This window comes from Mesoplodon bidens (assembly GCF_964165515.1).
Source record: "Mesoplodon bidens genome assembly, chromosome: 5".
Taxonomy (NCBI): domain Eukaryota; kingdom Metazoa; phylum Chordata; class Mammalia; order Artiodactyla; family Ziphiidae; genus Mesoplodon; species Mesoplodon bidens.
In genome coordinates, this window is record NC_138161.1 from 37,418,881 (window position 1) to 37,438,474 (window position 19,594).

Sequence of the window (19,594 nt, forward strand, 5' to 3'; positions counted from 1 at the left end):
TATTCTATGTATGTGAAAAAATATATAATGCTTTTAAATGTGTGATGAGCTGAATATTTTACAAAATTAATATCAAAAATCCAAGCTTATTAAAATATATAAGGCTTTCTTTTGTCTATTTCACAGAATGTTCTGGTGTCTGTCAAAAGAAAATCTGAAGCTTAAAACATGATGGCAATTAAAATAATGCTTTATTATTAACTTTATCACCAAAGACATTGGCTGTCACTAATATTCAAGCAATAGGTCTCTCATTCTTGAATCAATGCATGCACAACTTTGTGTTGTATCTTTTTATATGTACCCCATACTTTATACTGTAATTCACTAAATTATAGGAACATTTCTCATTCATAATTGTATACTCATTGCAAAGATTATAGTCAGATATGTAGTAGGCATTTGATATACATTTCTTGAATGAATTGGAATAGTCAACCATTTAACTTAATGCATATCAAAGACCCTAGAATTACATTTGAAATCTGAAAGTTTGCAAAAGTTTGGAAAGGAGAAATTGTGATCTATTTCCTTTGACTTTGTTACCATAATTGCCTTCTTATTTCAGATCATATTTAGCACATTGCTTGGCATTGTGAAAATGAAGTGTTGGACTCAGTGATATTTACAAACATTTATGTCTCCAACATTCTATAGCAAAAAAATTTGTAAAATGAAGTGTTGGAGTCACTGATATTTACAAATACTAACATTTATGTCTCCAACATTCCATAGCATGAAATTTACAGCACCTTTCTCTCAACATTCCATATTTGGATTTAAATAATTTATTGAGGTTCATTTGTTTATTGATTTTTATTTTAGTTTTGGTTTCCTTTTGAGAGTGCCTGAAGACATGGAATCCTCTCTGCTCTACTGGTTTCTCCCAGTCCTACTGTAGAATGAACAACTCAGTAAGAACCTTAAAAGCTAAAAGAACTGGATGTGCAATGTGGAATCTCAATATCCTGGGGAAAAAAAAGAGAAGTTCTTAGCAGGAGAATAAATAAGGAAAAAAAAAGAGTAAAATATTGTGAATACAGTCCCAGGGAGAGGAATCAAAGTGACTCATACAAAGACACAGCACTGACCATATTAAACAACTGGAAAAGGTTCAGAGAAAAGACTTCACAATTCTTATAATAAAGGTAGAAGAAGTTCAGAAACAGCTTTAAGAAAATGCTCTGAGGTTCGTTGATCTCCCAGAGGGCATAAGACAGCCAAATGTGGAAATGTTCATAAAACAGAGATAAAACAGTCTGAAAGAACTCTCTACTGCACACTGACCCAACTTATCACCTTGGAAGTTTTCTTAGAACACTGATGTTTAAATAGTTAAGTAGAAAGAAAGAGCCACTTTATTAAGCTAAGTCTTCCAGAAAAAAACAAAACTACTGAGGCTGAGGAAGGTTCTTACAGCTATACCAAGATTTATTTCATAATTAGAGATACATAGTAATACTCTATAGGATTGAAAGGCAAACCACACTCTTGGAATTCCAAAATAGTAAGAAGCTCTTTCTAATTGATAAATATTATATCTTGCTCCTTTCCCAGGCCTAACGATGCCTTGAAATACATGGAGCCTAAAAATTGAAAATAAGAACAAAAACAAACAAGCAAAGCATGATTTTTGCAACACTAAAGGAACATGATTGAAATATCTAAATTGTATGATCCATTTATTTAAAAAATTCAGACTAGGCACCACTAGGTAATCTATAAAAACAGACCTATTTTAAAGTAGGTAGATAGAGACAGACATGCAGAGATAAGAGAAGATTTAGTAAAACTCTAGGGAATGTTGTCTGTCTCTACTTTAAAAAGTATAAAATAATGCATACCTTTTCTAAATTTACAGAATTTCCATTGTTTAAAAAGTTGAAGATTTACACTTGGCATTGAAAAAGAATATGTGTGTATGTGTGTGTGTGAGAGAGAGAGAGAAAGAGAGAGTGTGTATATCATCAGAGATTGATATGGGTATCCGATGATGAGCAGAATGTAATATGGCAGATCTCCTACAAATAAAAATTTGAACTTCAAAAAGGATATTAACAGTATAAAATTTAAAAAGTATACTTATATTCTCCCAAACTTATCCTACAGGCATATTTTAATATTTTAAGAGTGACCAGTTTAAATTTCCAACTTTTCCAGTCCATAAGTAGTGTTTTCTCATGAATATTCAACAAAAATTAATGTACATCTATTTTTAGTTGTTAAGGAACCTCCATACCATTCTCCACAGTGGCTGTATAAATTTACATTCCTACCAACAGTGCAGGAGGGCTCCCTTTTCTGCAAACCCTCTCCAGCATTTATTGATCCTAGATTTTTGGATGATGGCCATTCTGACCAGTGTGTGAGGTGATCCTCATTGTGGTTTTGATTTGCATTTCTCTAATGATTAGTGATGTTGAGCATCCTTTCATGTGCTTCTTGACCATCTGTATGTCTTCTTTGGAGAAATGTCTATTTAGGTCTTCTGCCCATTTTTGGATTGGGTTGTTTTCTTTTTTTTGATATTGAGCTGCATGAGCTGCTTGTATATTTTGGAGATTAATCCTTTGTCAGTTGCTTCATTTGCAAATATTTTCTCCCATTCTGATGTGGTCTTTTCATTTAATTTATGGTTTCTTTTGCTGTGCAAAAGCTAACCCTAAAAATAGAATTACCATATGATCCAGCAATCCCTCTACTGGGCATATAACCTGAGAAAACCATAATTCAAAAAGAGGCATGTACCACAATGTTCATTGCAGAACTATTTACAATAGTCAGGATATCTAAGCAACCTAAATGTCCATCGACAGATGAATGGATAAAGAAGATGTGGCACACACACACACACACACACACACACATATATGTATAAAATGGAATATTACTCAGCCATAAAAAGGAATGAAACTGAGTTATTTGTAATGAGGTGGATGGACCTAGAGCATGTCATACAGAGTAAAGTAAGTCAGAAAGAGGAAAACAAATACTGTATGCTAACACACACACACATATATATATATATATATATATATATATATATATATATATATGGAATCTAAGAAAAGCAGTACTAATGAACCTGGTGGCAAGGCAGGAATAAAGACACATACATAGAGAACAGACTTGAGGACACAGCCAGAAGAGGAAGGGGAAGCTGAGATGAAGTGAGAGAGTAACATTGACATGTATACACTGACAAATGTATGGATGTCTAGCGGAAGCTGCTCCAAAGCACAGGAAGATCAGCTCAATGCTTTGTGATGACCTAGAAGGGGGGGATAGGAAGGGTTGGGGGGAGGCTCAAGAGGGAGGGGATATGGGAATATATGTATATGTATAGCTGATTCACTTTGTTGTACAGCAGAAACTTAACACAACATTGTAAAGCAATTTTACTCCAATAAAGATGAAAAAAAATAAGGTACAACGTCTTTCAGTAAGAGTTACTATTTATTTTGCAGTGGAATCGAGCTTAGAGTGCTAACTTCTGTAAAACTTAAAAATTGCTATTTTCCACAATAGAATAAATAATGTAAAGATAAATATTAAATTGCATAGATTCTACATTTCATACTGGAAATATTATACAAAGTAAAACATAATCTTGATACATGATTCTAATTATAAACAGTTTGAACACCCTTTAGGTTTGAAAAAAGGGAAAAATTATAGACATTTATTTACATTATATAAAGGATGAATAGCAGAATTAACTCACTGAGGTACAACTGAGTTTTCTTCAGAGAAAATGGCAATAAGAATTATAAAAGGAATAATAAATTGGCCTATGGCTTTCACTCCACATGAATAGTTAGCTATGAGGTGTCATGAAGATGCCAAAAATTCTCAAAATATAACTCATTTTCATTGAAAGAAATAATTCATTATGATGTATTTTTTAGAAGGCAGCAGGACAGTGTATCTAAACAGAGAAAAGGTATTACAGTGCTGGATATTAAAAAAATCAACAAATGATATTTAATTGAATTTGCACTTATTGTTTTATTTTGTTAAACAGGATCATAGGAGTCTACAGCTATTATATATACTTGGTGGATACATTTTTTTTAAGTTGAAACACATGCTGAGTAGCTGAAGAACAAAAATAGGTATAAAGAAAGGGTTTATTCTTGAACCTTGTATATTTTCTTGAACCATATCATCACAATTCTTACAAAGAGTGATTTTCAATAGAGCAAAGTAATACACACTCCTTTTGTTGTTGTTCATTAAATAATTTTCAGGTTTTGCTTTTTAAGGACTAATTTATTTTGCATAATTCTTTTGCCAATAACTTAATGATAACCAAGGCAGAATTTCCTGCCAGATTTAATATTTAGCTGAACAAAATGACCAAATAAATTATATGTTGCCTAAATCATTTTACTTAAGGAATTCTTGATTGAATTTTGTTGTTCCAAGATAATATAATACATATAATAAACCAAATATAGAAGTGACTAATGATAATTCTGGTACATTTTTACATAGCAGTGAAGTTAGATTACCTCATTTAATGATTCCAGAGAATCCTCTCAGAGCACACAACAGCTATGCTCTTATTAAGTTAATTGCCTAGCTCTAACTGGTTTTGAATATATTTTATATAAGTAATATTTTGCCACTATTCCCCATCATTCAATTAACAATATCCCATATATTTTTTAATTTCTATGTTAAAATACATATCCCATGTATTTTTTCAACTTCAATAAAGATAATTCTATTTGCCTATCAAATATACTTACACATAAATACTTGATTATTCATAAAGCAGCTACAATCATTTAACCTAGATAATAATGCAAGAACAATTTTACTAGAAATCTAAGTTTTTGCAGTTTCCCCTTTGGGATTACGTTTGTAGAAATACTGGAAAGGAAAAAAGGGTTGAGGGGAACGAAATCACAGTAAAATAGGAAAATATCTGGTGATGACTAGTAAGTTTATGAGAAAGTGTTTGTGCAATTGCATTCACATAGTGCACATGCTCTTTTCTCTCCTCCCATCCTTTTCTCTTCCTTCCTCTCCCCTCCTTTTCCCTTCTCTCCTTTCCCCTGTCCTCCTTTCCTCCATCTCATCTGTCACACGTTCTCTCCTTCCAATCCATCCATCCATCTGCATATGTATGTATGTATGCATATATATATATATATATATCCTCTATCTATCCATCTAATCTATATATATCTGGAAATTATTATTTCAGCACAACACAATCAAAAACCTTGGTTAATAAATCAAAACTGATTTCCAGTTTAAGTTGGAAATTTGCTTAAATATGGGACTTGACTGGAAGCTGTCAAAATTATGCATCATTGTTTAACATCAGTTACTACTTTATTTCTAAGACAGAAGTTCTTTATTAAACTATGCACATTCCCCAAACTACTGTAACACCTAAAAATTAATAATTCTAATATTAAATAACCTGTCAGTGTTTGCATTTCCTCAGATTTCTTATGTCTTATAATTGCTTTTACAATTTGTTTCAATCAGGAAGCACAACAAGAAAGCCAGTAACTTGTCATTTATATTTCTCTTGAAAGTCCCTTAATTTATAATTGTCCCTGCCTGTATATTGATTACTTAGCAATTTTTTTTTTTTAAGAAACGGGGCCATTCATCTTGTTTTATGATTTTGCCGAATATCTCCATGCAGTGTCTTTGAACATATTGCTGTCACCTGTATTTTCTTTCAACCAAATGTTAATTCTAGAATCTTGGTCTGATTCTGTTTTGTTTGCTTGTTTACTTTGTTTTTTCCAAGAATACTTCATAGGTGGTATACTCTTCCAGCAGGAAACATATAAATGATAATCACTATTTTTCCTATTCCATAATGAATGATAAATTTATCTACCCAGTTCCATTATTTTGACATGGATTGCAAAATGTTCAGATTCTATCAGCCCTTCTTCACATTTAGCTGTAATAGTACACAGAACAATTTTCCCTTAAAGTTTGTTTGCTACTCTGAGGCAGAGCTTGTCCCTGGTAGAGAGATTAAAAGTTTATTTCTCTTCACTTGCCAATATTCAGAATATGGAGTTGCTTTCCAGAATCATTCAAAGGTGACCTATGTGTGATTAATATACATTTCTGAGTAACATAATATTCTGGATTCAAATTATTGGATATGTTTCAATACTTCACAATTATCATGCTTATTGATGCTCAAAATTGTCATATCATTGGCCAGTGGGAGCAAATTCAGGACAACTTCTACACCTTCTTGACATGACCTCTATCTTTAACAGTTTCCTTCTTTCCTGCCAAAGTATTTGCATATTTCTTGTCATAGAACTGGAATCAGTTATTTCTTCTCACTCATATTAGTGAGAATGATATTGACACAATAATCTGTCAATAGTGATATTCATTGGTCTTATATTTTCCTTTTCAAGGGATAAAGCCAGAAAGTACACACACACACACACACACACACACACATATATATATATATATATATTAATAAGAAAATAAATCATAAGTTCATTCTGATATTTTCAGATCATATGTAGGATTCTGAATGTTTACTTCTTTGATTTTATACTAATGTGTTTATCTTAAAAACTTGATTCATAATTACATTGTCATAATTAATAATTTGCTTTATCCTATAGGCCATTTTGTGAATAAAAATACCAATATTACTATCAACAACTGAATAGTGAAAAGTTCATTTTTTTCTCTTTAAGACATATCCCATCAGTCATATTACTACATTTTAAAATCAATGAAGATATTTGCTCTATATGAGGTATGCAAACAGCTTAATTATATTCATTTGTTTTATCTTACTTTCATTTTTTTCAGATTTGCTCTTCTAATATAACTTTGTTTTATAATTACAAAAACATGCATCCAAAGCTAATTGTACAAAACAGAGAACTGTGACTTTTCTTCATTTGCTCTCTACCCTGTTTCTCTCTCTCTCTCTCTCTCCATATATATATATATATATATATATATATATATATATATATATATATATATATATATATATATATACACACATAGATAATCATACTGTTTTAATGTATTGGTTTATTTCATGTTTGTGTGTTTGTTTTTTAAATAAAATATATGCATGCATTTGTGCCTCTATAATCCAGTCTTTCTTAAACAGAAGCATACTACTCACAGTATCATCCAACCTATTTTTTACTTAAGAATATATCCAAGAAAGCTATTAATATCAGTGTATATAGCATGTCTGTCTTTGTTACTAATCCCTTGATTAATTGAAGGATATCTGGATTAAAAACAGTCTTTGACTATTGGTTTAAATTGTTGCTTTTTCTAGGATTATTCATTATATATTTAATTTCTTTTCATTTTTTGTTATGTATATCTTTAATATGACTAAAACATGCAAGATAAAAATGTACAAATAATATTTTGTGTTTTTGTTGATCTCTTTAATATAAATTTACTTACTATAAATCTTTCTCATAACTGCTATTCCATAATTCCAGTTGCTTTGTTTTCATTATTATTTCCAAGATGTTCTGAAATTTCAGTCTGTAGTTTCCCTTAGACCCAATAGTTGATTAATAAAATTTTGAAATTTCCAAGAAGAATGTATCTTTAATTATTGATTTTTTCATGGAGTTCTAATTTTATTGTATTTTGGTCAGAGAATGCTCTTTCTAATAGTTTTAACTTATTACTCTGAATCTTTTTTGGTTACCCTAAGGGTAGTCAAGCTTCATGCATATGCCACTTGTAATCAAATTCCCAAACAAAAGAGACCATCATTCTTACAGAAATTTCCTTCATGGCTCCTCCTCTTTCAATTATTTTACTAATTTACCTAGAGAAAACAACAATTCTGATTATTTTCCAGCACATGTTAATCAGGCTTCTTCTAGAAATTCACCTAAATGAATCAGACAGGAAGAGTCTTTCGTGTAAGGATACAATTACCTTCAATTTTTTTCTTATATAAAATTTAAGACTATAAATTTATCCCCCAACTCTTTTTATAGCTGTATCACATTGTTTGATATGTTATTCTCTCTAGTTCAAAATATTTTCATGTTGTGCATGTGTGTGCGTATGGTGTGTATGTATGTGTATGAGAAAGAGATTCTTCCTTGATCTCTGAATTATTTATGTGTATTGCTAATCTTCACAGTATTTATGGTTCCAGAGATATATAATTTATTACCATAATTGTATTTTATTTAAAAATTTAACTCTGTATAATGCTGAGTCTTTTAATTATGCATTTATGTATTTATTTAAGTAGAGTCGATTTACAATATTATATTAGTTTCAGGTGTACAGCATGGTGATTCAGTAATTTTTTTTTTCTTTTTTTTTTTGCGGTACACGGGCCTCTCACTGTTGTGACCTCTCCCATTGCGGAGCACAGGCTCCGGACACGCAGGCTCAGCGGCCATGGCTCACGGGCCCAGCTGCTCCAGGGCATGTGGGATCTTCCCGGACCGGGGCACGAACCCGTGTCCCCTGCATCGGCAGGCGGACTCTCTACCACTGTGCCACCAAGGAAGCCCTGATTCAGTAATTTTACAGACTACATTCCAAGTTATAGTAAAATAACCACCATAATGCCCTGTGCTGTGCAACATACTTTTTTGCTTATCTATTTTATACATAGTAGTTTATATCTCTTAATCCCATGTACCTATCTTTCCCATCCTCTGTTCCCTCTCCCTACTGGTAAACAATAGTATGTTTTCTGCATCCCTGAGTCTGTTTCTATTTTGCTATATACATTAGTTTGTTTTAGTTTTTAGATTCCACATGCAAATGACATCATGCAGTATTTGTCTTTCTCTGTCTGACTTATTTCACTAAGCCTAATATCCACTAGGTCAATACACTTTGTTGTAAATAGCAGAATTTCATTATTTTTTATGGCTGAGTAATATTCCATTGTGTGTGTGTGTGTGTGTGTGTGTGTGTGTATAATATCACATCTTCTTTATCCATTCATCTGTTGATGGACACTTGGGTTGCTTCTGTATCTTGGATATTGTAAATCATGTTACTATGAACATTGTGATTCATGTTATCTTTTCAAATTATTGTTTCTGCTTTTTCTGGATATATACCCAGGAGTGGAATTGCTAGATCATATGGTAGTTTTATTTTTAGTTTTTTGAGGAATCTCCAGACTGTTTTCCACAGTGGTTGCACCAATTTACCTTCCCACTGACAATGTACAAGTGTTCCCTTTTCTCCACATCCTCGACAATATTTATTTGTAGACTTTTTGATGAAAGCTGTTTTGACAGTTGTGAGATATCTCTTTGTTTAATATTTGGTGCATTTCTCTAATATTTAGTGATGTTGAGCATCTTTTCATGTGCCTGTTGGCCATCAGTATGTCTTCTTTGCCAAAATGTCTATTCAGGTCTTCTGCCCATGTTTAGATCTGGTTGTTTGTTTGTTTGTTTGTTTTGATATTGAGTTGTATTAACTGTTTATATATATTTTTGGATATTAACTCCTTGTTGGTCATATCTTTTGCAAATATTTTCTCCCACTCAGTAGGTGGTCTTTGCATTTTGTCAATGGTTTCCTTTGTTATACAAAAGTTTTTTTAAGTTTAATTAAGTCCCATTTGTTTATTTTTGATTTATTTATTTTGCCTTAGGAGACAGATCCAAAAAAAAATACTGCTGCAATTTATGTGAAAAAGTGTTCTGCTTATGTTCTTTTCTAGGGGTTTTATGGTTTCAGGTCTTACATTTAGGTCTTTAATCCATTTTGAGGTTTTTTTTGTATATGGTGTGAGGAAATGTTCTAATCTCATTCTTTCACATGTAGCTGTTCAGTTTTCTCAGTACCACTTATTGAAGAGACTGTCTTTTCTGCATTCTTTCCTCCTTTGTCATAGATTAATTGACCATAGTTGTGTGGGTTTTTTTCTGGGGTATCTATTCTGTTCCACTGATCTGTGTCTGTTTTTGTGCCAGTACCATGCTGCTTTGATTACTGTAACTTTGTAGCATAGTCTGAAATTGGGGAAGGTGACACCTCCAGCTTTGTTGATTTTTCTCAAGATTGTTTTGAAAATCAGGGGCTTTTGTGGTTCCATATAAATTTTAGAATTATTTGTTCTAGTTCTGTGAAAAATGTCATGGGTATTTTGATAAGGATTGCCTTAAATCTGTAGATTGTTTTGGGTATTATGGCCATTTTAACAATATTAATTCTTCCAACCCAATAGCATGAGATATCTTTCATTTCTTTGTATCATCTTAAATTTTCTTCATCGGTGTTTTATATCTTTCAGAATATAGGTATTTAACCTCTTTGGTTATTGTTTTCCCTAGGTATTTCACTATTTTTGATATGACCTTAAACATGTTTTTAAATATTTTTTTCTGATAGTTCATTATTAGTGTATAGAAAAGCAACAGATTTCTATATATTAATCTACTATCTTGCAATTTTGCTGAATTCATTTATTAGTTCGAATAGTTTTTTAGTGGAGACTTCAGTGTTTTCTACATAAAGTATTATGTCATCTGCAAATACTGGCAGTTTTACTTCTTCCTTCAAATTTGGATTCTTTTTATTCCCTTTCCTTTTCTGATTGTTGTGACTAGGACTTCCAATACTATGTTAAATAGAAGTGGTAAGAATGTGTATCCTTGTCTTCTTCCTGAATCTATAATTCCTGAGTATGATGTTAGCTGTGGGTTTGTTTGAGCCTTTTAAATTATTTGACATTTGTTTAAATTTCATCAAATGCTGTATCTTGCTGAATGTCCCATGTGCAATTGAAAAGAATGCATATTGTGAAGGTTTTAGGTTCAGTGTTCTATACATGACAACCAATTCCAGGTGATTGAGAGTGTTTTTTAGAACATCTATATCTTTTTTAACGTTTTTCTTAGTTGTTTTTATCAATTTCTGAAAGACAAGTTTAATGTTACACATTCAGTTTATCATGTAGTCTATTTCTTTATGTCTATCAATTCTTGTTTCATAAATTTAGAAGCTGTTATTTGATCATATATAAATTTTACATATGTTTTTAATATACGTTCAAAAAATGAACATATATTTTTAACATATATATTTTTGATTGTTTGATTTTTCTGAATAAATCATCTTTCATAATTATGAAATACTAAACTTCATCTCTTGCATTTATATTTGTCTTAAAATTTACTTTTTTCCCATATAAATTTAGCACACACAGTCCACTTACGCTTCTTATGCTTTGAGTTGGTATTTTTCTGTTCAATTACTTTCAACATAACTATAACACTTTATTTACAAATATCATTTTTAGAATTAGTTTCCTCCATTCTGTCAACATCTTTCATTTAATTGTCATATTTAGTGCAATAATTAATATCTAGTGCAATTATTTTTAAAACTGAATTCTAGAATTTTATTTTAATTTATTGTTTATCTTTCTCTTTTTTATTTCTGTCTCCCTTTTCTTGTCTCTTTTGGATTACTGGAATATTTCTAGACTTTTAGTTTAATGACATTTTCAATAAGACTATTTGCACACATTCTCATTGCTTGCTCTAGCGATTTAAATACACCTCCATAAGTTTTCATAGTCTTCTAAAAATAACATATTTACACCTGACATAAAACGTAGAAATCTTGTGACTGCATATAATAATTTGTCCACCGCAAGTCCTTCATACTACAGTTTCCATAGATACTACATTATGACTACATATGTTTTAAAATCCCAAAGACAATGATATATTATAATTTTCCTTTAAAATAATTATACATTGTTAAGAATATTAAAAAGGAAACTATCCTTTTATTCATCATTTTTTTTCTTTTCTTTGATTCCTCTTCCAGATTTAATATATTCTAATACCATTTCATAACATTATCCTTCATTTCAAAGAAATTCTTTCCACATTTCTTAAAATTTGGGTTTTCTGGCAAAAGATTCTCTTTGTTTCTTTTTTTATGAAAACATCTTTATATCAATTTCATTTTTAAAGTATATTCTTAGTGGATGTAGAAATTAATTTTGGTGACAGTTTAAAAATACTGTGTTCCATTGTCTTCAGACCTCCATTGTTTCTGAAAAGAAGTCCATGATCATTTAAATCATTATTCCTCTGTGCTTAGTATGCTGTTTTCTCCTGGCTGTTCTTAAAAGATTAATGTTGATTTTCTCTATATTTTTTGTTCTCAGTGGATTGATGAGAAGTCTTGGTAATTTTCTTTGTTCTTATCCTATGTGGGTTTTGCTGGGCTTCTTGAATATGTAAATTTGTATCTACCACTATGTTTGCAAAACTTTCAGCCATTATTTCTTTAAATAATGTGTCTCTTTTTGAGACTCCAATTGCAGATATCTTAGAGTTTTTGATATTGTTCCACATGACCCTAAAGGTCTGTTCCTTTATTTTTCAATGTTTTATCAATTTTTGAATTTGCACAGAAAAATAATCTGTTAGTCTAGGTTTATGTAAGTAAATATTAAAGAATCAAATGTCATTTTTGATAGGATAGTATTATGTTTTAAACATTAAGATTTAGTAATAAAAATGGTGAAGTTTATTACAGTGTGTTAGTATATTCAGATAACTTCATCCTGCCTACTGATTTATCTATTTATATGTCAATAATCTACAACAGAGGTTGGTAAACTGTGGCCCATGCTCTGGCCATCTGTTTTTCTAAATAAATTTTTACTTCCTTTTCTTTACATATTTTCTAATATTTTCTAAGACTTCTTTTGTAGTACAATGCCAGAATTAAGTAATTGCAACAGAGATCATAAGAACCATATGTCTAAAATATTACTATCTCGACTTTTAAAGAATAAGTTTGAGAACTCCTGATATTGAATATAGATAATTTAAAAATACAGCAAAATATCTCTATATTAATGAGCTTAAGAGATTATGTTTTATTGGTAGTAGCAAATTAAACTCCTGATATTGAATGTAGATAATTTAAAAATACAGCAAAATATCTTTATATTAATGAGCTTAAGAGATTAGGTTTTATTATTAGCAGCAAGATATAAACCATTTTTGTGAGAATAATTTGTGGATAATTCATTAATAACATATCTAATGAATAAATATGTCCCCATTGAGAAGCAAAGAATGATTTATTCATTATCTGGTTTTGAATACAAAACATATTAGCAACATTTTTTTCATATATGAAAAGAAAATCATCACTGATACTAATGACATAGTAATTAATTGAAAATCAATCTAGCGAAATCCATATGTTCTAATTGTTGCTTAAAGAAGGAAAAATATATTTTATAATAACTTGAAAAGAAGTCAGGGAATATACTAATACTTGTCACTAGTCTATTATCTGGGCTAATGCATATTAAAAATTAAATTTTGGTTATATAGTAAATATATATAAAATATTTATAAAAATACTTTTCCTAAAGCAAAAACTAATGGGCATTAATAATCCCATCACTAAAAAAATTATGCAAGGAATTGTTTCAAAATAAATAAAAGTGAAAATACATAAGATATTCTTATAAATAAGAGTTCAGGAGGCATCACTAGATTTCTAGGTACTGAATTTAATCATCACATAAAGATTATCAAGTATTTTAAATGTATTAAGAGAGAGTTCAATGCACATGTTATATGCAAATCAATTACAAATTAAATCAATGTATCATTTTATATGAGTAAAGGATAAGAAGTTACTGAGACTGTCCAAAAGTAGGACAGAAATAACTATTGAAGAAACAATGTTTGGCTAATTTTCTCAGGAAAAGATCTGGGAAAATTGATGAATCCTTGTACCTGTGCCTGGCAGGTACAAGGACAGAAACTTTATCACATCAACAGGAAGGGAAATCCTAGAACAAAGAATCCTGGACAGAAAATTCAGTCCCTTCATTAAGAGAGTGAATGAAAACTGGTGAGTGGAAACTGTAGAAATTGGCCACAAGTCAACCAAAAATCACTTAAGATCATAGCAATGACTGACTGTACGTACATTTCTTTAACTAGTACTTGCTATATTAAAGTCATTCTTAAAAGATCTTACCTGTATATCAAATAAAGAAGACAATAGTGCTTCCCTGGTGGCACAGTGGTTGAGAGTCTGCCTGCCAATGCAGGGGATACGGGTTCGTGCCCCAGTCCGGGAAGATCCCACATGCTGCGGAGCGGCTGGGCCCATGAGCCATGGCCGCTGGGCCTGCACGTCCGGACCCTGTGCTCCACAATGGGAGAGGCCACAGCAGTGAGAGGCCCGCATACCACCAAAAAAAAAAAAAAAAAGACAATAAGAACTAATGTTTATGTAGTGCTCAGCCTGCTTCAGGCACTGTTTTAAGTGCTTTAAAACATGAATTTATGTAATCTTCACAAGACAGTTTCTCTATATCCACAGACCCACATTAACTGTACTATAAACCTGTTCTTAACTCCTGTTCTACCACAAAACCAAATTTTAAAGAGAAAATATTGAGTTCTGCAAAGTTTGGAGGTCCCTAAGACCATCCTGACTTCTCACACAAACTACAAGTCCAGGGGTCCCCAGGACCACTGTTCAGTTCAATAATTCACTCAAGACTCACAGAACTCACTGAAAGCTGGAATATCACAGTCACTGTTTAATAGAATAAAAAGATATGGATTAAAATTATCCACGGGAAGAGATGCATGGGATAAAGTCTAGAAGACTTCCAAATTTGAAGATTCCAGTGGAACTTTGAACAACACTGATACTTCTCAGCAATAATGTATAGCAATATACATAAAGTATGGGCAACGAGAGAAGTCACCCAAGCCCTTGTATCCAGAATTTTAGTGGGGTTTGGTCATGTGGACATGGCTGACTGCCCATGAGGCTGACCTCAGCCTCTAGCCTCTGCAGAGATCTAGCTGATACCTTCTGATTCAAAGCTCCCACGATAAAGTATTGTCAATATAGACTATCAGGCAAGTCCCAAGGGCCCCTAGAAAACAAAGTCATTTTTTCAGGTAGGATATTCCAAGGGATTAGAGATTAGCTCCCAGAAAATGAGGGCAAAGACCAGAGATCTTTTTTTTTTTTTTTTTGTGGTACGCGGGCCTCTCACTGTTGTGGCCTCTCCCGTTGTGGAGCACAGGCTCTGGATGCGCAGGCTCAGAGGCCATGGCTCACGGGCCCAGCCGCTCCACGGCATGTGGGATCCTCCCAGACGGGGGCACGAACCCGTGTCCCCTGCATCGGCAGGCGGACTCTCAACCACTGCGCCACCAGGGAAGCCCCCAGAGCTCTTTTTGAGTAAGGTTAATTCTTTAAGTACACTAGTCTATAGCTGTACTTTACCTTGATTGAGCTCTTTATGTTCACTTAAATATGGAAGGTACAGAGAAAATACCTTTTTTCAGATATTTATTAAAGGAAATTGTACTGTAACTAAATGATAAACACAAAAATATATCTAGTTGTACAGCCCATCTTATCCAAATATGCTACTTCTCTAAATGGCACACTAAAATCCCTTTCAAATTATTGTTATATGACTTCAAAAGTATCCTGCATATTTTCCTTCACTTGACAAATGGAAAATATCTTTGGTAAGGAAATACATACTGAAAATGATTATTATAATTTGTTCCCCTCTTGTCATGGATGCAAGAAATTTCTAAGAAAGATATAACCTAAAATACAGTAACAAATAAGTATGCTGCAATTTCACGTTTTGGGAAATTATCCTTTACCCTAATTATGAATCAAACTCATTACCAAGACATTCAGAAATGTTGTAAAGGACAAGTATAAACCCTTACTTTGTAGTCAACACAAGGTACAAGAATGACGAAGTAGGGAACCTACAATGAAGTGTAGCTAAACTGTTTGGCACAATTTGAAATACTTTACATAAATATTTGTTCGCTGGCTTTATAAGTTGAAATTAAAAAGTAAATATACCTTTAAATAAGCTTGCTATGCTGAACTAAACATGGTAAACTCCATGTATCAGTAAAGAAATTTGCCTATTTGTGTTATAGTATGAACATGCATAAATCAGATACTTTGTTTTGAACTCTATTCAGAATGTGGTAATGTGGAATTACCTTTCAAAATTTGCAGTACAGCTCAGTATATAGCAGCTGCTGGCATTCTGACTTCTAGCTATAATGACTACTTGCGCTGAAAATAAAATGCACCATTTTTGGAATATTCATTTTCAATTTCATCTCCCAAGTAGAATGTTATCATGTACAAGATCAATAGAGTGATCTGACCAAACACACAAATCAGATTACACTCTCCCTCTTCCACCACTAAAATGTAAACCTATAAGAGAACATAATACATCATTCAAAGGTTTCCAAATTTTTGCAACATTTTCTATAGCACACAAGAGAATTTCTTTTGGCAAGCTAATGAAATCCAACTAACTGGATATTTTATTTAATACAAGTTTCATTGAGGTCATGTTTATAATGTCATTAATCAACTTTCCCATTTTTTATTAACAGATTCATGGCAAATGATGCACACTTTATTTTATATTTTCTATTTTGCACATTGAACATCCATTTAAAATACATTTATTTTTCAGAGGTGTCTCATAACATGTCTCCCAGGAGCGAATATTACCCAGTGGTCATTGTGTACCCAAATTATTTGGCTAAACTCATAGACTATAATTTCTGTAAATTATAATTTACAGAATTAATAATTTATTTTTTATAAATTATAAATGATATAATTTATATAATTATATAAATTATATCATTTATAATTTCATGAACTATAATTTATTAAGCCACATCTATTTTTTAAAGAATATTGTGTTGAATATTTTTCTCGAAGGGAGGGAAACACACTTTTTTAAGGATACTTTTAGCTCCTGATAAAAACTTGTCATAAAAAAGGTGTTGAATAAAATTAATTTAGATATATGTTACAGGACTTCACTAAAGAGATATCTATGAGCTGCCTTAGGCTACTGGAAATTGTTAAACATTTCTCATAACTAATCTAATAACCATCCAATAATAGAATGAAATATTTCATCACAACCTATTAGTTCCCCTTCCTTTACCACAATTCATTCTGCTCACAGTTATCAAGGGACAGCTATCAGATATGTGTAAGTCTCATTCTTAAGCTAACAGTAAATACAAAATACAGGCCAAAGTAAAATGCAGACCACAGTTGATATTTCTACATGTGTTGCATACATATCAGAAAAGTACATAATTTTAAAACCATGAGAAGAAAATTAATTTAAGTAGTAATAACATGTTCGTCATCTCAGAGATTTTTACTCTTATTTTTTAGGGAGAAAGGGCACAGATGTATTCATTTGTATAACTTGTACAGGCACAATCAGGCTGATTCAATAGCAGGGAAAATTCTTATTAGCAGCAAGTAATCAGTGAATAACACAGCAGGAGAATATTCTTTATTTTCTAATTTCTAACTCTAATCTCTATTTTCTAATATATTAATTTATTTGCATGACTATTTCCCACAAATATGACTGCTTAATACAGTTAAATAGGTGGAGGTATTTTTGTTTTTTAAAATACCACACACTACACATTCATTTTTAAAAATATTTAAAAATAGACTTATCTTTGAACTTCATAACCAATAAACCATCATTTTGTTATATAAATCATGTGAGATTTCATAAAATTACATATACCTATAATACTTTGATCTAAATTCAGATTTTTTAAAATTCTGATCAAATTAAATAATGAATTATAGTATAGTATTCATAGTGAAACCCAACCGATCTCCATGCCTTCACATAAACAAAATCCCCTACATTATAGTTCAAAGCAGTGTGCCTTTATCTGAAGTCAACCCAAAATTATTCGTGCTTGTGTTTTACCATCAGTTTATCTAAATGAGTGATTACAAACAGCAACTACCCTACTGACCACTCCAGATTCTGTGTCATTATTCACTGGCCCATTCCCTCTCTCACTCCCAGCAACCACATATGGATTCTATTTTCTAAATGCCTCCTAATTTTTCTCCTACCAATTGCCACTAATTTGGTCATGCTATCATTAATTCTTCTCTGAATTTCTGCGAGTTATCATTGTTGCCTGACAAGCCACTGTTCTCTACCTTTTAGTCAAATTATGTCATTCCTCCTCCTTGAAAATATTCAACAATGTCATTCTTACCAAATTACCACATTTCTCTTATTTGCTCCACTGACATCTTACTTAATTCACCATGTAACTTATGAAAAACATTGTCTCTGCATATTTATTTTCTCTGTGTTTGTTTAGGTATTTAAGAACATCATCCCTTAAGATAGACTACCTTCTTAAGGTAGATGACTTCAAAAGTATCCTGAATATTTTTCTACACCTGAAAATTTGAAAATATCTTTCGTAATGAAAATATATTACATACTCCTGTCTCTACATTGACTAGCTGTGTAATCTTGGTCAAGTTACTTAACCACTCTGTAGCTCAGTTTTCTCATCTGTTAGATGCAGATAACAACAGAATTTATCACACAGAATTGATGTAAAGATTGCATACAATAATATGTTAAAGCACACAGAATAGTGTCAGAAACACATTAAGCACTGTATCAATATTAGCTATTATTTCTTAAGTAGTATATGAAAACAAAAAAGTTTTATACTCATCATTACCTAAGACAGTATTTCTTAGAGTTTATGCTAAATTGTTATATGTTAAAGAATATATCTACAATTAAAAAGTTAATTAATTCATGAATAAACAAAATGATTGTTAAATGAAGCAATAGATATTACTTTCCACCCAAAAGCTAGAGGATATGATGGAATTCTATATGCAGAATTGTTATAAAAAAAAGTTAAGTACACAATGTCAGTAATGATTACATGCTGTAAATACGCTATAATAAATAAAGTTTTTAATTTTCATCAATTTCATCACCTTGTTTAGAAAATAAACATAAGCAATGTATTTCTATCATTTTTATAATTGGTTGCATTCTTATTCAAGATAAGCAAATTACAATGGTATCCTATAACTAAAGGATATATGGATTTCTATCAATTTCCATTAAAATAATAACTAGTGTTGAATTCTTTCTCATTCTTTATTTTATAAGAAATAACACAATATTACCTTGGGATCAGAAGGCACCCTGTACGTAACTAAGCTACATATATTAATGGTACCATTTTAGTAGTGTTTATAAATGTCCTTCTACAAGTAAGAACTCCACTGTGTAAAAATTATGATGCAGATAGAGCCTAAAGTGTATTATACCTAGAGGCCTTCAAATATTTTGGTGAGTTTATTTTACCAATCTCTTCTCAAAATATTATCCTAAAGCATCTTCTCTAAAAGAATGACAGCCTTTATTATAATAAGATGGATAAGGAATAAATATTTTGAGAGTGAGGTATTTTCTAGCATAGGCTGAGTCCCATCAGTGTGGTTCCAAGTAGTCAGAGAGCAGCAGGAGATATCAATACATATTAACATTTAAGAATTTCTCATTTAGACATTTATTTTCCTTTTTAAAAGTGTAATTAATGAATAAGCTATATTAGTTTCTTGCAGCCCCAATACTATGCTGGCCAATCTCTGTTTACCTAAAGGCGTCACCTTGGGGAAGCTCATTTTGGAATCCCTTTCCTACTGCCAAAGCAAC